This window comes from Grus americana, chromosome 12, assembly GCF_028858705.1.
Source record: "Grus americana isolate bGruAme1 chromosome 12, bGruAme1.mat, whole genome shotgun sequence".
NCBI classification, from domain to species: Eukaryota; Metazoa; Chordata; class Aves; order Gruiformes; family Gruidae; genus Grus; species Grus americana.
In genome coordinates, this window is record NC_072863.1 from 425,221 (window position 1) to 444,470 (window position 19,250).

Consider the following 19,250-nt stretch of genomic DNA (forward strand, 5'->3'; position numbering starts at 1 on the left):
CGTGGGCAGAGGAAATGTGACTCACTACAAACACTGGGATAAAAAGGCACTGTGCAAATGAACAAATAAAGCACTTCGAAGCAAGCTCCGCTGAGTGCCACTGTCACATTCTTGTTGAGTCTCAGGACATTTCAGGATCCACTCCAAAAGTTCTTCGTTATTCATATGACTAAAAATAGGTCTTGACGGCTAAATTGCAATGGTCAGCCAAAGCGCAGAGTGGCCAAATACCTCCAATACACTAACTTAAAGCTTTGGACTCTTCAAAAAAAAAAAGGTAGGTAACAAATTTCCGGTGAAGTTGAACCAAATGTTAATGGTACCAGTTTTCATCCTCTGACATAAAGTCTCTTCTTTCCAGCTTATGATTTGTTAGTAACAATATTGCACCTAAACATGCACAAAAGCCCACAACTGGAAAACACGTGCTCTGGGGAAGTTAAAACAAACAGATGAATCCCACAGATATTTTGCCCTGTTACTAACGTGTCTTCCACAGTTTCATCGCCACTCTGAAGGCTGTTTTGAACAACGTGCCATCTTTTTTCTCCCTTTCTCCTCATGAGTGGGCATCCTGTCTTTTGTCCACTCTTCTCCTGAGTCCTCTGCATTAGTCTCAAAATCACAAGACTCAGCACTTTTTGTATGGAAAGCGCAACGTGTGCAAGGTTTGCTTCCGTCAGCTGACAGAAGAAAGGATGCTAACCTCATAGTGCTGTGCGGAAAGTATCGGAAAAGGAGATGTTGGCTTGGTCTTGTGAGAATAATTTAAAAACTGACAACTTTAAAAAGTGTATGGAGGAATAAAAGAGCAGAGTAATGTCCCTCTTTGTTACAGGAGTGCATGGACGATGCCGAGACATGGAGGTTGGACTAATTTGGGAGAATGAAGAGAAAAGGCACGTGGCTGTATGGGACCACAGGAGAAGGAGGTTTGTGTGCCTCCTTCCAGCTTTTCTCCTCACACTTGGGGTGGCTGAGTCACACCATTAACGCCCGTGAAGAAATGGAAAAATGACGGCCGCGAGACTTGCCCACTGTGCCACAAAGGCCGCTGGCAGTGAGACCACCACCATGGTGGGGTCAGCCTGCTCTGAACCCCAGGGCCCACAGCAGCTTCAGCGAGGCACCCCACACAGACCAAGGTGCTTTCTAAAAGAGGAACAACTCCAAAAGAGATGTAACAGAAATAAAAGGAGTCACGGATCCTTTCTGCCTGTTGTGTCGTGGCAGGGCCTGGGCTGCAGTCCAGCAGTCTCCTGCCAGGCTGCAGCTAACATCACACCACCTCTTAGGAAAACGCTTTCTTCCCTGTGCTTCTGCGGCACGGACCATGCCAGCTCCCTGGATTTACTGGCCAGCTCCCTGTCCTTGCAGAAGCTGTAAATGCCTTTGCTGCAGGTCTGCCGCCGTGCTGGGCTGCCGCCTGGGAGCGTCCCTCCAGGGGCCTGGCTGGACCCACATGGCAGCGAGCCCCCGCAGCCTGGGCGAGGGGCACAGCACCCTCCCGTGCAGCGGGCGTCGGGGCTGAAAAGCTGCTCTTCCACCCCCAGCCAGCACGCCGACAGGCGCGGGAGCAGGGACACGGACACCTTGCACCCGTAAGCCCACTGCAAAACGCGCTGGCACTTTCTGTCCCGGGGGACCTCTCTTCCCGTGCGTGAAATGACGGTGGTAGTGCTCGTTTTCACAGCGCTTTGTGGGGACGAGACACCAGGTAAGCAGCTTCTGGTGGTAGTGGAGGAAAATTAAACGATGGTGCTGTTGCCTTTTGACATCTCTAATTCGAGCAAAAGCCGACAGCGTTCCCGAGGGGAATCCGAGCTCGCCGAGGTGTGAGGGCCCTGTGACAGTGAGCGGCTGGGAGAAGCCCTGCCAATCTCCCCTGCCAATCTCCCCTGCCCAGACGCCTTTCAGGACAGCGCTGCTCCTGTCTGGCCCCCCAGGTGGTGCTGGCAGGACCCTCAGGTCACCCCCCTCCCTGCCCGGGTCAGCAGAGCTGTTGCCACCTGCAGCCATGGAAAAACGCCTTCTCCAGCGGGGACGGGGCACCGAGGGCTGCTCGGAGAGCCAGGGCTGCTCTGCCGCTGCCTGCCCTGCCCGTCCCCTGCCCGGCCGCGACCCGCCCGCCGCTCACTCGGATTTATTTGGGGAAAAAAAGCGTGAGCACAGGATGGGGGAAAGAGCCGAAGGCAAGATCTGCTGTAAGTCATTGCACAGGTCACAGCAGAGAGAGGGAAACTGAGGCACGGCGGAGGGACGGGGCTCGGCTCTCCCACGGCACACCGCGAGGGAAGCGGTGCCAGCTCCCACGCTAGAGCTTCGCTCGCTTCCTCGCCTCGCTGGTTCCCCTTGCCGCATCAATCAAAATGCCATTTTCTCAGCCCTGTTTTAGCATCTGAAATCTGAAGACATAAACTCTTTAGCATTAATGTCTTGGTAAAGCTTTCCCAGAGGAGTAGGGCAGAGCTCAAACCCCCCACCTCACTAACACCTACTTTCCTTCAATATTGTGAGTAATTACTTAATATTTGCAAAAGGCCTGCGAATGCTTTGAGTGATGAATGCTGCTATTACTTGCCATTAACTTTTCTTTCTTCTCTTTCTTCTACCTAAAGCTCCCGCTGTGCTCAGCGCCAGGGGTCAGATTCGGCCACTCACTCCCGGGGCGTCAGGAGCTCAACACAAAAGCCCCGCATGGGGAACAAGGCACGGCTCGGTGTGCACGGCAGAGTGGAGAATCAGATCATAAATAAGTTATTATAAATCATTCCTTGTTTCCACAGCTTTCAGGAAAGCGGCAGAACATTTCCTTGGCTGCCTAGCTGAACCAAAGGAGCCTTTGCTGTAGCCCGTCGTACCACGGCTAAACGTGCGCTGCAGCAAAGTTTTCTGGATGTGCACCCACGCCTGCCGTGCAGCAGACCACCCTGGTGGGACCGGGCCCCAGCACCCAGCACCCACCCTGATGGGACCGGGCCCCAGCACCCAGCACCCACCCTGATGGGACCGGGCACCCAGCACCCAGCACCCAGCACCCACCCTGGTGGGACCGGGCCCCAGCACCCAGCACCCACCCTGGTGGGACCGGGCACCCAGCACCCAGCCTGCCTGTTGGCTGCTGCCGGAACCCGCCGTTCGCAGGGTGTCACCACCTCTGCCCCTCCACCGCCTGTGAACGACGTGCAGGGCGTAATCTCAGCCCAGTCTGGCAGAATATTCTGTATTGAATACCAATGGTCCTGGAGTAAAGGTTATTGCGCTGTTACCTACAGCATATTGCCCTATTTTATGTGCCTCCAGGGTTTGGTGTTTTGTTTGGGGTTTTTTTTTGAGTTTCCAGCTGTGGGATCAGGTCTTTCTGTTAATCTTTTGGGAGAGTGCTTCCTTCTTATTACATAAATACAAGTGGGAAAAAGGTTTCATTTTCTATGAAAAGTTACAAAGCTTTCAACTAAAGTGTGTGTTGAAAGCAAAACACACAATTCTCATTATGTATTTTTTTTCCCTCTCCTTTTTTTCTTTTAGCTAGAAATAACAATCAGAAGCATTATTAAAATTGCTTCAAATCTGCCATCATCTTGATTTGGAATGACACTCCTGACAGCTGCTTTATCGCACACTGCCAGCTCCTGCTTTCAAGAGTTATATAATTTACAATGTTTGTACTTACTCAAGAAGGTCATCAAAAAGTTAAAAGTTGGTAAACTCGGAAAAATATCAGCCAAACAAGATTACTCACAGCCACTTACTCAGGCTGCACTCCTTGTGTTTGGAGAGATGCTTCAGGGCTCGGAGGCTAAAGCCAGGGCTCTCCAGGAAGGAACAACTTTTCCCAAATCACAGATTTGTTCCTCTTGTCTCTCCGACACGCTCCAGAGTTAAAGTGGACTTCTGCGGAGAGGTGACCCCCAAAGATTTTTATCACATGTGAGATGAAGCTGATGAGTGCCCTATACGTTGCCTAAACATATAGAAACCCTTCCTGGGGGTTAGCAGGTTTAACTGTGCATGTGGCCTGGGGAAAGCACAGTGTCATTGTTGTCGGGATGAATGACCATGGGTGAGATGGCTAATTAGGGCTCACTGCTTTAAAAAAGTCAGGACTGTTTTTTGAAAGTATATACATGCTTTTAGGTTACAAAATCCCGGCAACTGATGGGGATTTCAAGGGAGATTTTGGATGCTGTCGAGTAATGCGAGAAAAGGAATCAAAGCTTATTGAAGGCAATGGCCCTGCCAGGTGTGATGGTGGTGATCCCTGTCAGGTGTTGGCTGTGAGCAAGCTGCAGCTCGTCACCTTATCACCCAGGGCTTATTTCTAGGAGCCTGCTCCCCGCAGCTCCTTTGGCTCTGGCTCCTCAGCACCCTGTTCTCCTCCCGCCACCCTCAGCAGACAGCCAGATCCGTCACAGCCAGCTCCCAGAGAAGGGTGAGCTCATTGCCACGAAGTGGCTTATTCTGGGTTTTGTGGTTGTTTTTTCATGCTTCTTCCCCAATTTCCCAAGTTGGTCTCTTGTGCTGTGGGGCATGTACTGATGAGCTTGTGTTAAGAAACTTAAGAGAACAGACAGTAAGATATTGAGCCACATTCCTCTGTCTCTTGTTGTTATGATATGTACCAAAAGGTATTTTGGGGAAACATCCCTGATTTAGAGAGAGCCAGGCACTGTGATGTGTGAGTCCAGGTACAACTGGGTAACAGAAATCCAAGGACCGTTTGCCCTCCCCTGTGTCTCCAAGAGCGGGTTTCAGGTGTGTTCTGGAGAGCCCCTCCTTGGGGTTAGATGTGTGCTTTGGTTTCTTGCCCTCTCTGCTGAGGAGCTGGCCTCCACCCTGGGGCTCATTGCTAGGGCTGGAGGTTGACATAATTTTCCTTCAGTTGTGGTTCCTCTTTAGAACAGACCGCTCTTCCCCCTCCTCTCCCCATCTTGCCCTGGAATGTCTGTTCTCTCCTGGAAGATTTTTTCAGTCTGTACTTCAGCCTCTGCTGGTTTGGATCCTGACCATGAACTCAGTCACTGTTGTGATTAAACACGATTTTGCTTTTTTTGAATTTGCTGAAGCTGACTGGGCTTTCGGGCAGCAGTTCCCAAAGCAAGGTACCTAGCAACATGCAGTTTGTGATATTTTCAGTCTAGGAAACTCGTATGATGCGCTAATGTCCCTGGTAATTAGCGTGTGTGTGCATAAATGTCGGTTCAATTTTCTTTGTGGTCTGAGATTTTTAAATGAACTAAACCATTCTGTTCTTTCCTGTGATAACAAATGTCTGCCTCTTAAAACACCTTTTGTCCTCATTGCCATGGTACCTTTGTGTCTACCCAAAGAGACAAACACCCCGGTGTCCGTTCGACCTTTCCACTAAGGTTCTGCGTAGCAGGAGGTTCCCGTTTCCCTGCAGAGCCCCATCACGTTGATGTTGGTGCTTGCCTCAAGTCCTCAAACCGTGGTACTGGCTGGGGTGCTGTTATCGGTGCTGTGCAGCTACATAAACCCAAGGCTCTACCCTGCCCGGGGAGCAGCGGGTGCGATCCTGACCTCGGCGCTTTGCCCTTCATCAGGTAGCAGGATGATCCCCTGCCCAGCGCCTCTGCTGAGGCAGATGCCATCCTCCTCCTCGCTCTTCCAGCGGGGCTGTCGCTAACATCCAGCGGGGATGTCTCACCTCGGGCTGCTGGACACTTCAAAATGCAAAAATCTCTATTTTTGTTCCCTGTATGAAAAAGTTTTTAAAAAGTTGAAAAGAGAGGTGAAACTTGGGCATGTATGTTTAAAGGAAGCATAAATCACTTAAAGCCTTCCCTCTTTTTTTTTTAAACACGTAGAGTTTTCTCAAGCAACTGTTTCTGTGGTGCCTAGAAATATTAAGTGAAAAATATAAACTTCTGCCTCCTGAGTAAAGAAAAACTCTAACTGCAATTTTTTTGGTGAATTATTTACCTGCCTTAAACCCACAACAGCAGCAGCGAAAAGCCCACAAAGGTGCTGTTTTTAAAGGAAAGCTTTTCGGGCATCCCCTTCAGCTGACCGTTACTTTCGTCTTTGGGCCCAGAGGTTGGACACCATCAGGTGCGCAACAACTGCGGGGGCTCAGGACGGGACGGCGGAGCGTGGTCGGTTTGGGGGGGGTCCCTGCCCGTGTCCTGCCGGGCTGGCAAAGCTTCACCAGCGCTTTCCACACAGCAAAGGCCTCGGGTGCTTGATGTGGAATCCACCTCGCCAGCGTGCTGGACGTGGCACAGCACCCTGCTGCCAGCCGGTACCTCTGCAGAACGGTGCCCGGACCCATCCGTGCTGCCCGTGGACCTGGTGACTTCAGCAGCGTTTGCTAGAGGTGAAGGTCGTGATCTGCGACCACCGCATGGGGTGGGAGAGGGGATCCCAGGAGCTCCTGCTGCTCCTCCGCTGGAGGCTTTTTGCTGCTTTCCCAAAAATCCCCGGGACAGTCAGCGAGCTAAGGAAGGAGATGAAAGGGATAAAAGTGAAGCTGGTATGACAGCTGGCAGTCCCACAAGAGTTTCAAAATGTTTTATGAAAAAGACTAGTTTCACAGGAGATTTACCCAGCAAAAGGACTTGCCAACTGCCATGGAAAAAACAATTATTTTTTAGCTTAAAATGCGAACTAACAACCTTAAACTGAAAAAAAAAAAAATTCCAGCAGCATCTTAAAAATAATCCTACTTTATAATATTTTCCTATTGCAGACCACTGACTTTCTGCTTGAAAAATTTTTGTGCAGGAATCTTCCGCTGTTCTTGGCAAAGGGCTTACTTCTCTATTTCTTTCACTTGGACACAGGCATCAAAGAGGGCGAACAAAAACGAGCCATTATTTTCCATCTTGTCCCTGCTCTGACTGCCCGTGCTTAGGCTCCCTTTCAGGTCCCTGTGGTTTGGACCCACCTGTAGGCTCATGTCACCAACCTCATCAGTCCGAGTTTAAAGGTTTCCTCGTTAAGTGAGCAAGTCTGTGACGAAAGGAACTCTTCCTCCCGCTTCAGATGGACCTTGCTCCTGCTCGGCAGGTCTCTTCCCCTGGAAAATCACTTCCTCCAGGGCTGCCTGTGCAACCAGGCAGGTGCTCGCCCCGCTTTCCTCTGTAGCCTCTGCAATTTTAAAGGCTTTGTATACACCGCAATTTGGCTTTATTAATTTTAAAACATTCAAACTTTATTTTAATGCCTTCGTTAGTGAGCATGCCAGCCTAATAACAGCGTGATCTCCTTCTACTACTTCAGGGAGCATTTGGTAATACAATGTGGGCCACAGAAAAGAGAAAGATCTGGAGGTGAAATGCAGAAACAATGGGAAGAAAGAATTGTAAGGCTAATGGTGGTGTTTTGCCAGGCCCAGTGAGGTTCACGGGAGGATTCCCATGGCCTTTTATTTCTTGATTTTTAAAGCCTATTGAAACAAATTTCAATGAGCTCTGATCGGGGCCTTAAAAATCTTTACAAAACTCTTCCTGGGGCTATGGGATCAAGGAAGAGGATTCACTTTCCTGTGCGTGTCACTAGGCCTTGGATGCTTCGCTTTGACCAAAGCACGTTAGAGTAATTCCCTCGGTTCGTGTGCCTCGGGGCCTTTGCAGGGAGAGATGCTGCAGCAGTATCTCAGCATCACGCAAGGTTTATAACTGAAATCCTTTCTCTGCTGACAGTGGTGGAACGTAAGCCAGGTGAAGATTCACTGTCTCTTGTCCGTGTGTTTTACTGATTTGCCAATCATTAAACTCTAGTATGAAGTTAGTGGTTTGAAGCAGGAATAAGTGGTGCCAGGGGCAGCGCTGTCCATGAGGTTCTCAAACTTCTGAGCAAATGGGCAAGTCTACAAGAGAAGTACTGACCCAGTCTCTTAAATCTTCCCTAGCTCCTCAAAGGGCCGATCTCTGAACAAGCCTCCAGTGTAGGAAGGGCCCTCAGTAGAGGCGAATGGGTTCAAGAAGTTTGGAGAGACTGCTGGGAGGGCAGAAAAAGGGGTTGCTGGGAAGATGGGTTTCACCTGGAAGAGTTAAGAGTTTAAAACACTGTTCCAAATAAGCATATGCTTTAGCTTGTCTGAGCTGAGCCAACATTAGGGTGGCATGAAGCCTGTGAGGAATAAATAGAAATGATGCCGTGAGTACGCAATCAGCTACGAGCCATCAGCATTCCTCTGCTACCGCATGATATTGGGAGCAGAGCATCTGGGCAGCGTCGTTCTTGAAAAGGCTTAGCATCTGCCAGGGCGGGCAGAAAACTTCGCTCCGTGAGCCCTTTTAAACCAGGGGTGAATCCCTCCCTGCGCTCTGAATCAAATACGAAGCACCACCAGTCTCCAGCTCTGCAGTGTCAGAGCGTGGGTCCCCCCTCACCCTGCAAATGTGCCTGTGTGTATATGTACGTAAATATACACGCCTTGTTTGAAATGTAATCCCCTTCACAGACACTGAATGTGAAAGGCAGGCCTTTTCTACCTTCACAGAACCTAGTGGAATTAGACCACAAATAAATCTGGTCTGAGCTCTGAGGAGATTGGATCACACTTGGCAGCTGTTGCAGCCACCACCCTCCCATGACGCCTCGTTAGAATAAATATTCAGTGAACTGATACTTCTGGGACTTTGTTTCTGCACAGTCAGGCCCAGAGGCTCTTTGCTGGTATCACCAAGTTTACTGTAGGGATAATCACAGACTCTCTTACTTTCTCGAAAGCGAGATGTGAAATCCAAACCACGTGCAAGGAACTTGTTTCTTAGCAGCTTCACCTACTGTTATGGTCTGTCTGATATTCCTCCTCAGTAAATCACAGCTTGTGGAGAGCAACAGCGGCACAGTCGTGGCCGAACCGAGGGCTCATTTAAGTAGTGGGGGAGTTAAATACCGGCGAGACAGCACCAGTCAATGGAAATAAGCATCGCTCACGTGAAAGGCTGTGTGGTAACGGGCAGGATGCTGCCAGATGAGGCAACCAGAGCCTGCTCCACCCAGGCCCTGAACTGCTCGCGTTTTGGCACAGGACCTTTCCCACTCCTTTTTCCCCAAGCCAGGTAAAACTTTGACAGGCGTAGGTTTAGTAGTTTTCTGATATTTTTAGTTCTGGAAGCCTTGCAAGCTACTTCCTGTCCTTCCCATCACTTGAGGTGACTTTCCCATAACGGCACTGACTTCCCCACATGTCTGGTGGGATCTCTTCTTCTCTGTTTCCTTCTCCTTCGTTCTTTCCTCTTCTGGTGATGCTGAACTAGTCATCCCAGGAATAAAGCTGCCAGGGGCAGGAGGGTGCAATGTTCCTTTGCAGTGATTAATGGACAGTGTACTTGGAGCTAAGAAGCGAGATGAGTCTTTAAAATAACATTCATCAAAGGGAAGAGCTTGTTGGTTGCTAATTTATGAGGGAGAGTCACTACCCTCCTGCTGTAGGCTGATAATCCGGAACTGACTCACTGACTAAAATTGTTTAAACCATCATATTCCTGAAGTATTACATTTCGGAGCGAGTCTTAAAGGGCCAGGAGCATAACTGGCTGACAGTGTCACCATCCGTCTTGAGGGAATATTGCAGCAGCAGGAGCAACCTCAAAAAGCTTTAGCCATCGAAGGTGCTCCTAGCAACCCCAGTTTCCTCTGTTTTCCCATGAAAGCCACGTGCTTTGGGAAAAGGCAGTATGCTTAGGAAGCTGGTAACTTGGATAGGACGCAGAAAAGAGATTCTTCCCACCAGTGTCTTCTGAAGGGCTTGGTCAGGCAAGCTCTTACAAGGCATGCCAGATACACACAGGCAGAATTGGAGTGATCCTCACAGCTACACTTGTACCAAGACTGCGCAACTAAATCACTTGCCCAGCAAGGGGAAAGCCTTCCCCCTCAGTGGGAAAATCTCCTCCTGAGCCAGAGGGGACCTTGGCCTGCCCACCTCCCCTCCTTGGAGAACACCCTTGCCTCTGGCAGATGCCCACACAGAAAGACTGTGTTTGAAACACAGGCTGCCTTCTGGAAAGCTGTTCTATGTCATATCTATGTGGAAATGAAAAATCATCTAGCAATAATTAGTTACTCTGCAGTCTAATAAAGAATCAACTCATTTTTTACCATGATTGCCTAAGTAGGAAGAGGTGCATCAGCTGCAAGCCGGTGGGGCTGAGCAGATGTTCATGGCCCCACGAGCATCCCCGCTGGAGGCAGCGCATCGCTGCTGCTCCCCGAGGGACACGGAGCAATACAGGATCTTGTGCGGGAGTGTGCATGGTACTGCATTTCTGTGACCGTGGCAAGGATAAAAACTTGTTCAAAAACTTGCTTTTCTAAACCCAGCTCCAGAGTCCCTGTTCTGGTTGTCCCTGTTTGGTGGCCAAGCACTTATGCAGGAAGAGAGACCTGGCAAGTTCAGCAGTGATAAGCACCCCTGTTGTTCAGTTAAATGGGACCTTGAACACTGCCACGCGTCCAGCTTTGTCTTTCATGTCTTGGGGCACAGCCAGCCGCAGGGATGACAGGCAGAAGGAAGGAGCAGGGTTTCCAGGTAGGGCAGTGCTTGTCGGTCTGAGCAGCCCTGTGCTGGCACGCCGGCCGTGTGTCCCCGCTGTGCCACCAGCCACATCCCCGGGATCACCGCGGCGCTGCCGGCGGGGCTGGAGACCCAGCTGAGTGCCTCTGTCCAAATGTGAACAAATCATATTAAAGCAGTCAAAGAATGATCAGAAAAATCTTTTTTTTTCCTCAGTCTTACTCGGTTTTCCGCAAATTGCTTAACAATAATTAAGGCATTTGAAAAGACACCTATGAATTATATGTTGGGGTTTCTTTATAGCCAGGGAACGGAAGCCTGCTGCAATCCAGTTCTGCTATTATTAATGCTACTTTAACTTTCACCTCTTCATGCGGAAAAAGCATTTCATGTCTTAAATACTTCCCCTTGTCGTGGTCCTAGTCATGCATGAGTCCTAAATAGTGGAGAAGTCTTGTTAATTGTGCTCAGCCTTCAGCAGTCAGTCAATTAACAAACATGGTTTTTATGGTGGAAGTTTCTTTTGGTGGTAAAGTTGTATCTCAGGCTACAATAAACCTCTCATAATGGCCACATTTCTTGGAAAGCTAAGCACATACCCAAAAGACTAGGAAATGCGGTAAAGAAATAAAATCCCCTACAAAATAAAACAAGAGGGAAACAGAGAAGGAAAATTGTCTTGGTTGTACAGTGAGATAAATTGTCCCCTCTCTCAAGCCTCAATAAATGAGGTGTTAGTAACAGCAAAGTGTCCCCTACATTTCTGTGCACACTCTGCTCTGCCTTTTGGCTGTATTTGAGGAGTGCAGCATCCTCTGTGTGTGCCACAACATCAATCTTCTGTGCTAACAGTATTTCATAGTACTTGCACTTCACTGACTGAGCTTGTCCAGAACCTCGAAAATATCTTTCCTGACACCTCCCGAAGCCGAGATGTAGTTTTTGGCAATCCAGGCTTCTGTCAGCCAAGATACGAGTTTCCAGTACATGTAGCATTCAAAAAAGGATGCCCAGCGATTGCTGAGGAGAGGGCTTGTTCTGTTCCAGCGTCAAGTATTGTTGGCACGTTCGCTGCGGCTCAGCCCTGTGACAGCTGGGAACGAGCTAACTGCTCCTGAGTGTCATACGTGTCACTCGGCAAAAATAAAAACAGCTGAGAAAGCCCTGCCTTCTGGGAAACCAGAGATACCATCTCTGCATGTCAGAGCCGTGACTGTGTCAGGGAACAACGTTATCGTTTCACCTTGGCACGATGCGCGGGGTTCGTACCGGCGTGCTCCCACGGACGCGGCAAACCCTTGCAGCAGGCAGAGCCGTGCAGCGCCCGTGGTGCGTGGTGGCCGTGCCGGTGGCGCGGTGCTGCCGCAGCCTGTCCTGCTGTGAAGACCAGCCGCTGGCCCCGGGAGATGGACAAAGCACGATCTCGCTGCGAAGGGGCACGGCGGCGTCTTCAGGCTGAGGAAAAGGGGCACCGAACGCAGAAACTTTGCAGGCACGTTGCTGCTGGTCTGCTGCATAGAAGAGGAAGAGAAGGCAGAAGTTCCTTGTTGTTCTAATGCCCGGGCAACCCCAGTGTTTATTAGAAAGGTTACGTGGAATAAAACAGAAGAGAAGATGTCAGCAAAGTGTGATGTAGGTCTCTGTTGGCTACCCAAAAAAGGATGCTTGGCAAGCGGGATGTGGAGGAGAGGGATGGTTCAGAGACAGCACCTTTGAGCTCTTACTCCCACGTTAATACTGATTCTCCCTCTTTGCCCTTAGCAAATCACTTAATTTCTCTACTCTCTCCTTTCCGTAAAATGAGGTTAATGATAGCAATTTCTCTGCTTCACAGGAGGGCTGGGTATGAATTAACATTTGCCAAATAATGAGACATAAAAGACATGATATTAATGTGGAATAAAATTGCTGCAGAGGAAATGCAGTTTTAAAATTGTTGAGATCTCAGGAGTGAAATAGCTGGGCATGATGGGTCTAGACTGAGGAATACGACTTAACGTCAAAAAGATCTGGGAGTTCATGTGATTGGACTGGAATGCCCATGGCTGAAGCAGGGGGACTGTGGGGTTTAAGGAGCAGGCACTGGTTCTCTGCAGAGTACAGAAAAGTGCTAATTTTGTCACTGGAAACAGAAAGGAGACCCCAAGTTAACAGCAAGGCTCCTAGCGAGGGTTTTTCTGTCTTCCTCTTTGCATTGGCAAGTTAACGTTAAACATCAGGATTTTAAGACATTCACGGCAGCAGACAAGCGATCTCGCTTGCTTTCTACCCTCCAGCTAAGGTGGAAAGCCTGGCCCAACTATTATCCCCAGACCAGCACTGGAGTGAGGAAGATAAATGAGGAATTCGTATGGTTTGACTAGATTCTGTGTTTGCCAATAATTCCAGACTAGTTCCTGAATTAGTCTATTACTAATAATCTATTTTCACCATAATTGGGAGGACAAGGAGTTCTGGCAGGCGGTGCATGAGACATACAGGAGAAAATGATTAAAACAGAGCCAAAAATATCGCCATACTAGAGTCATGAGTCAGATCCTGACCTTTCGAATGAGCACCGCAGAGACTGAGCTCATGTGGATGGGATCCCAGTGATCCAGGTGAGAGTAACAGGACAGCTCAGCATGGCTGGCTTTTCATCGAGGGGGGAACCGGGGCTGTCCCGCCGGGACACCGGCACCTAAAGGGCACGAGGGGCCGGGGACTGCAGCACTGCCCTTCAGGTGGGTCTGTGTCTCCTCTGGCCTACCCGAAGGGAAGCATCGCCCCACGCTGTTGAGCTTCTCGGTTTTATGTGGTGGTACTCCTGATCAGCTCCTTGTGAAGAACGTGCATCCCCTGGTTAACGTGATTATAAACGGTAATAAATTCCAGCTGCCTCTTGATTAGCGTTTTAAAAGCCCTTCAAGCTTGTGTCGAGTCACGTTTGCTCAGGAAAGAGGACTGCTATGAACTCACTTCTTACGAAACCCACAATTCTTTGTGAAATTATCTGACTACAAGAGACATGATTTAAAAAAAAAAAAGTGCCTGTTTTAAGACTCGCTATAAACTCGGAAGCTGGCTGCAGCAACAGAGCGGCAGGCAGACCGTCCTGCAGGGTGGGGGGGAAGGTTCTGTGTTGTGGGGTTTAAAACACCAAGGTGGTTCTGCCCCCCAGGACGAGCTGGGGCGGGTGCTGGCTGCTCGGATGCTGTTTGGGAGCCACCGGCCCCTGTGCCACCCCGACACCCCTGTGCGTGGAGCGGCACAAGCAGCCCGAGAGGCTCGGCCGCCCTGGGAGCGGAGGGACCCGGCCATCGGTCCGTTCACACCTCGGGAGTGCTGGCAGTGGGTGAAGCCTGGGGGTGCTGAGAGCAGGATCTGGCCGAGTTCCTGGGGAGCTTGCCGTGGGGTATCGCTAGGAGACACAAACCCTGGTGTGTGACTGGTTGGTGGCTTAGGAGCGCTCGTCCCAGCTCTGCAGGGCGATGCTCGCCTGAGGGCGGGATGGGTCCGTGCCCACTGCTCGGTGCGTCCTTCCCCAGCGCCGCGGCCACAGCCAGGCGGACTGTCCCTGCATCCAGGAGTGAGCAACAGAAACCAAGGCAAGAGACGTGCTTGAAAGAAGCAAAATACTACCGCTGTCAGTGTGGGTTTCTTCCGAATTTTGGCTCAGGATCCAGCCTTTCACTGAAGTCAGGACAAACCAGAGTGGTTAATGGTTCAGGGAGCACAGAATCACCTGCTCCTCAGCAAGCAAAGATGTACCCTGAGCTTAACCTTCAGCCTGCATTTGTCTCGAACTTGTACCTCTCCTTCACCCCTGGTTTTGCTCCGTGCCTGTTATCACCACCCCAGTGCACCAGAGGGGACAGGAGCGGTGTGTGCTGCGCCGCTCTGCTGTGCTTTCCCATCTGGTCCCGCAGCTCAGGGCGATGCGGTGAGCTCTGCTCCTGGGGCTGTGATGGACCAGACCGAGATCCCGGGCTTGTTAATCACCTGCTAATCATCCCTTCCGCTACAGGGAAACGCTTCCACTCCATCATAAATACAACGCACGCAGCCTCCCTCATCCAGTCGCTGGGAGAGCCTTTGCGGGGGCAGAGAGGAGATCCCCACCTTTGCCCCGAGATCTGTCGCATCCTCCTTCGTGCTCTGTCCCGAGGCCTCTTTTGGGGAGGCTTTGCTGTGCCCCAGACCCGGCTGCTGCAGCAGGGCTCCCCGGTGCACCCAGGCCCGCGGAGGAGACGTCTCCCTGCCCGCGGCAGCTCTGCCAGCTTCCCGGCAGCCCTGGCATGCGAAGGGAGCGAGAGCTTTCATGCCTTGTACCCGGGGCCCGAAGCTGTGAACCCTGTGGAGGTTCGTCCGTCACCTTGCCCTCTTGCTTCCCGGGGAGCTGGGCAGAGAGCTGCCTGGCCCGTGCACATGATGCCTGCAAAGCCATACGGACGGCTGCCAGCAAGAAAGCAATATTTGTTTGCGTTCGTTCTCTGTTAATAAAAATAAGTCTTTTTTTTTTAAGGTCATGGGGAGAGGAGTTGTTGTGTCACATCCTGCTCTTTCTGCCTCCGCAGCGACTCTTCACTTTCCAAATATGCAGAGCAGAGCAGCAATGGTCTCTCTGCAATAAATTAACTCTGTTTGCCATCCCGGCTGCGTAACAGCAGCACCCAGCGGGTCCCGTCCCCGGAGCGGGACCGTAGGGAACAGCAGCGCGTGGCAAAGTGACACGGTGCTATCCGGGTCAGCCTCCGTGCTTTGCTCCCTGCGACTGCAGGAGATGCTGCCTGCGCACCTCAGCACAGCCTGCGGGGTCTAATCAAAAGCTGGTAGATGGAAAGAATAATCAGAAATTTGTCTCAATATTTGGCTCCCAGAGTCAATTGCCTTCCCTTGGGCCTGTGGGTGTTTGACCGTGGATGTTTCATGGGATTATGGGCACAATTTCCTCCCTCCCAAGGACAAATTACTCAGCCAGATAAAACAAGCAAAAGATACTGGTTGTGCTGATTCATAAGGAAACAATTTCCCTTCTATTTTAGCACCGTACCAGCAGGAAACTGCAGGGCGATTTGCCAGGGGGACATAGAAAATGAGACTAGGTACAGATTATCCAGCATTTCCTGGGTGTCTGATAATTCCTTCACAGCCTTACAATCCGTGAGTAGGTTTATGCTGCACAATATGGTGTAGAACAGAGAGCGGAGCCTGGGGCGCGTGCGGTCGGGAGCAGCACCGCGAGACCGAGTCCTCTCGGCCGCAGAGACCCGGGGCTGGTGGGCTGCGGGGAGGCAGAGCGAGGTCTGGGTGTGCGTTTCTGGGCTCCTCCAGCTCAGCGCCCGCACCCTGAGAGCGGCTCTGCTTTTCCCGGAGATGCAGCCAAAGGTTCAGTCCCCCCATCTTGAAGCACTTAGGAGTTTCAGTAGGAGTTTAGACTTCACTTTGCAACTAAAAGCCTTATTTGCTACTCATAGAAGTATAATTGCCTATTCTTGTCTGCTTTTCAGAGTCATGAAGTGGTTACTCCCTCCTGTGAGTCTTTCCATAATACCTCTCTCTCCTCTGCTGTTGGTAAGGCTGTTTCACAACTCTCTCTTCTCTGAGCGCAGCTGTGGTACTGTGAGAATTCAATGGCGTTAGATTATCCTCCGGCAGCTGAAACTGCCCTTTTTGCCTCTGCTAGCCTCACTGATTATCCAAATAAATTATTTGCAATGCCCAGAAAGATGCTATTTTCTGATGCTGGGAAAAGCAGATTCAGAACTCATGAAAATTCAGCCCTTCACGCTTCCCCGCCGCTCCCCGTGGTGGGAGGAAGCCCCCCGGTTTCTGGGTGTCTGGGACCTGCTCTTTGCGTCTGGAGCCTCAGGCTCTAAACAGCAGCCGCTCCAATAAGCCTGCTCCGTTCAGGAGAAGATGACAAAAAATTGTCTAAACAGAGCGAGCAATTTTGCTTTCTCTGAGAATTAAGTCGACTCTAAACTGCTTCTCCACTTAACAGCTCCAAAGTCCACTTTCCCCCTTTATCTGTACTCATCATTCTCCCTCCGAGCTGCTGCATGGCCGGGAGCACGGTGATGCACCGAGTTAGATCATCCGTTTCCTGTTTTCTCCCGCGTCAGGACCATACTATTTTGAGCGGAGAATAGCAGAACATCATGGCTTGGTCAGACGACAGGAGATAACGCAGGGCAGGGCGGCAGAGAGCTATTGGAAGGGAGAGGAATTCTTTAGTCATCACCAAAAGAGCAAAATCAAAGACATCTGCTGTCTAATTGAGTAACCCAGCGTTAAAGATGTTGATCTGTGGATTGTATGTTGCTATTTCTTTTCTTGTTTCTGCGATGATCTCACTTCAGTAGCAAAATAGCCAGCAAACAGAGGTACAAATTTAACAATTTGTTGCAATCCATTGCCTACAGCCCTAAAAGACAATTACATTCTCAGAAAATATCCCGCTTTCTAGCACCCTTTAGAGGAAACGATATACGGTCTGCAATCTTGAAAGGCATCTTGATGAATACATGGATTAGCTCATCTGCAGTTACCTTCACTTTTGATTTCTGAGGTCATGGTCACCAACGTCTGGGTGCAGTTTTTAATGCCAAGGGAGCACTAAAAGCAACGCACGTGGTCAGACACGGAAAAATATAAACTTGGGGACGGGGGTGCGTTAAAGAAGCAAACGAGGCTGAGCGCGAAGGAAAGGACCCAAGGAGCAGCGCAGCCCAGCACCAGCGAGGGTTCCTCCTCCCGTCCTGCGTCCCATCTGTTCGGGAGGCCAGCACCACTAACGATGCCTGTTAGGTCATCCTTGCAAACTTCTCGCGTATTTTTATAAGTTTTTCAAGAAAACTTGTTTCTGCCTTTCCTGGTTTGGGAAGATTTGGACAGTCCTTCTGTACTGCTCAAGGCAGAACGGTGTAAGAACAAGGATGGTGTTTTTCTGGCACCTGAATTAAACAAATCCTCAGGGGATGTTCCCAGGAAATCTCTTTTCTACCCCAGTGATAAGCTGCCTAAGCATCCAGGAAGATTTTACTTGCAGCAACTCCAAAAGCACTTTCACAGCCTGTGAAGAGCTGCCCTGTGTCTTCTGGTCCCCTTTTATGTTTGATACTTGCCAGAGAGTCCAGATTAGTATTAATTGCTGAAGAAAAGGGACTGTTTTGACGCAGTTCGTCAGAGGAGATCTCACGTATTTCAAAGCATTTGAGAAACAGGCAAACGCACGCAGATAACAGCATCAAAGCCAACTTTACGTTCTTCTGGTATAACGTGCAGCTCTTGGGAGAGGAAGCACGTTTCGTAAGACAGTCGTGTTTCTGGAGGAGAATACAAACCCGCTCAGCGTTTCTGAGCTCCGAGAGCCGTGCTGTTCGCGCCCCGTGCCCGGTCCGTCCTCACGAGCGGCTCCGGCAGCACGGCGGGCAGACAGAGGTGGGGGGGAACCACACCTGGGCTGGGGAGCCTGAGCTGGCTCAGCCCAGCCCCTGCGCCGCGTCCGGGGGCGGATCGGCAAACGCTTGCCAAGGACTGGGGTCGACGTTTTCCTGAAATGATTTTAAAGCTCTTTGAAGCACTAGTACGCTTAACAGCTTTTCATTTTAATGCATTGACTTCTAGAAAGGAGGCATGAGCTGACGCAGAGAAAAAACATCGTTTCATCTAGATTTGAAGTTTTGAATATTCATTGTTTATCTCCAGACCACCCCAGCATCTCCAGGATTGCATCCAGCAGTGAGAGCTACAGATTGATTCAACGCTTTTATTAGAAAACTGGTTACTTTTGAATAAAAATGCCTATGCAAGAAATTTGAATGTCAGCCAGCAGAAAGACTCCGTCATGCCCTGGCAGCTGATCTCCAGAAAGCAACTGCGCATTGATAAAATGATCACTAAATAAACATTATCCAGTCCTGGTGGAGAAGAAACAGAAGTCCTGATGGTGAAATAGTACTGGACTGTGTAAATGAAGACTGTCATGAAACAGACACGTAAGCAGCAAGGACTCATGTTGCACAAGAAACCTTCGCTCTGGCGCTTACGGATTGCTGTGCCTCTGGCTTCGCAGCCTTAGCAAGCGCTCTACCAAGGCACCTTCCTGTGGCTGGAACCGCAGACGAGTCTGAAATAATTCTGAGCTCAGGGAGGGCGCTGTGCTCTGAAGCTGCGGTGCTGTGCCGCTGTGCTGCGGGAAGCCGCCTCTAACCCAGCTCCTGACAAACAGCCGCTGCTGGCTCTGCGGAGCAGAAGCCACCAGCAGGTCTGTGGCACGGTTTGAGTCACAGCACGCTAGTATTTTGCTGTTCCTACTCCCCACGCAGACACACACCACTTTCTTCGGAAGTTTTCCTCTCAAACGTGTTGTCAGCAGGTATGATCCCAGTCACATACTACGGAGAGAAGAGAGCCAATTGCTTGCTGAGCAGCCTGGCAGAAGAATCTCACTGCTGTGAGATGTCTGCATCCTCCCCGCTGTGGCAACGAAGGTGCTCAGGTGGCTTTGTGAATCGCTTCCATCACTTCACTGCGGTCCTGATTGACCGGAGCAGAAAACACCGGCTGGCACGATTAGGAGACACGGAGATAGACACAGCTGCCTCGACAACTACCCCTAGCTTTAGCAAACCTGTTCTGTCGACGAGCTTCTCACACATGGCGAAGCCGTCGATTTGTTACCACCCGAGCTGCAAGCAAAGCGGAATATCGGCCTGTCTTTGTTCACAGCTCCCATGCAGCTGTAACGGCCCTTTCTCGCCCTCTCCTCTCCCGAGGT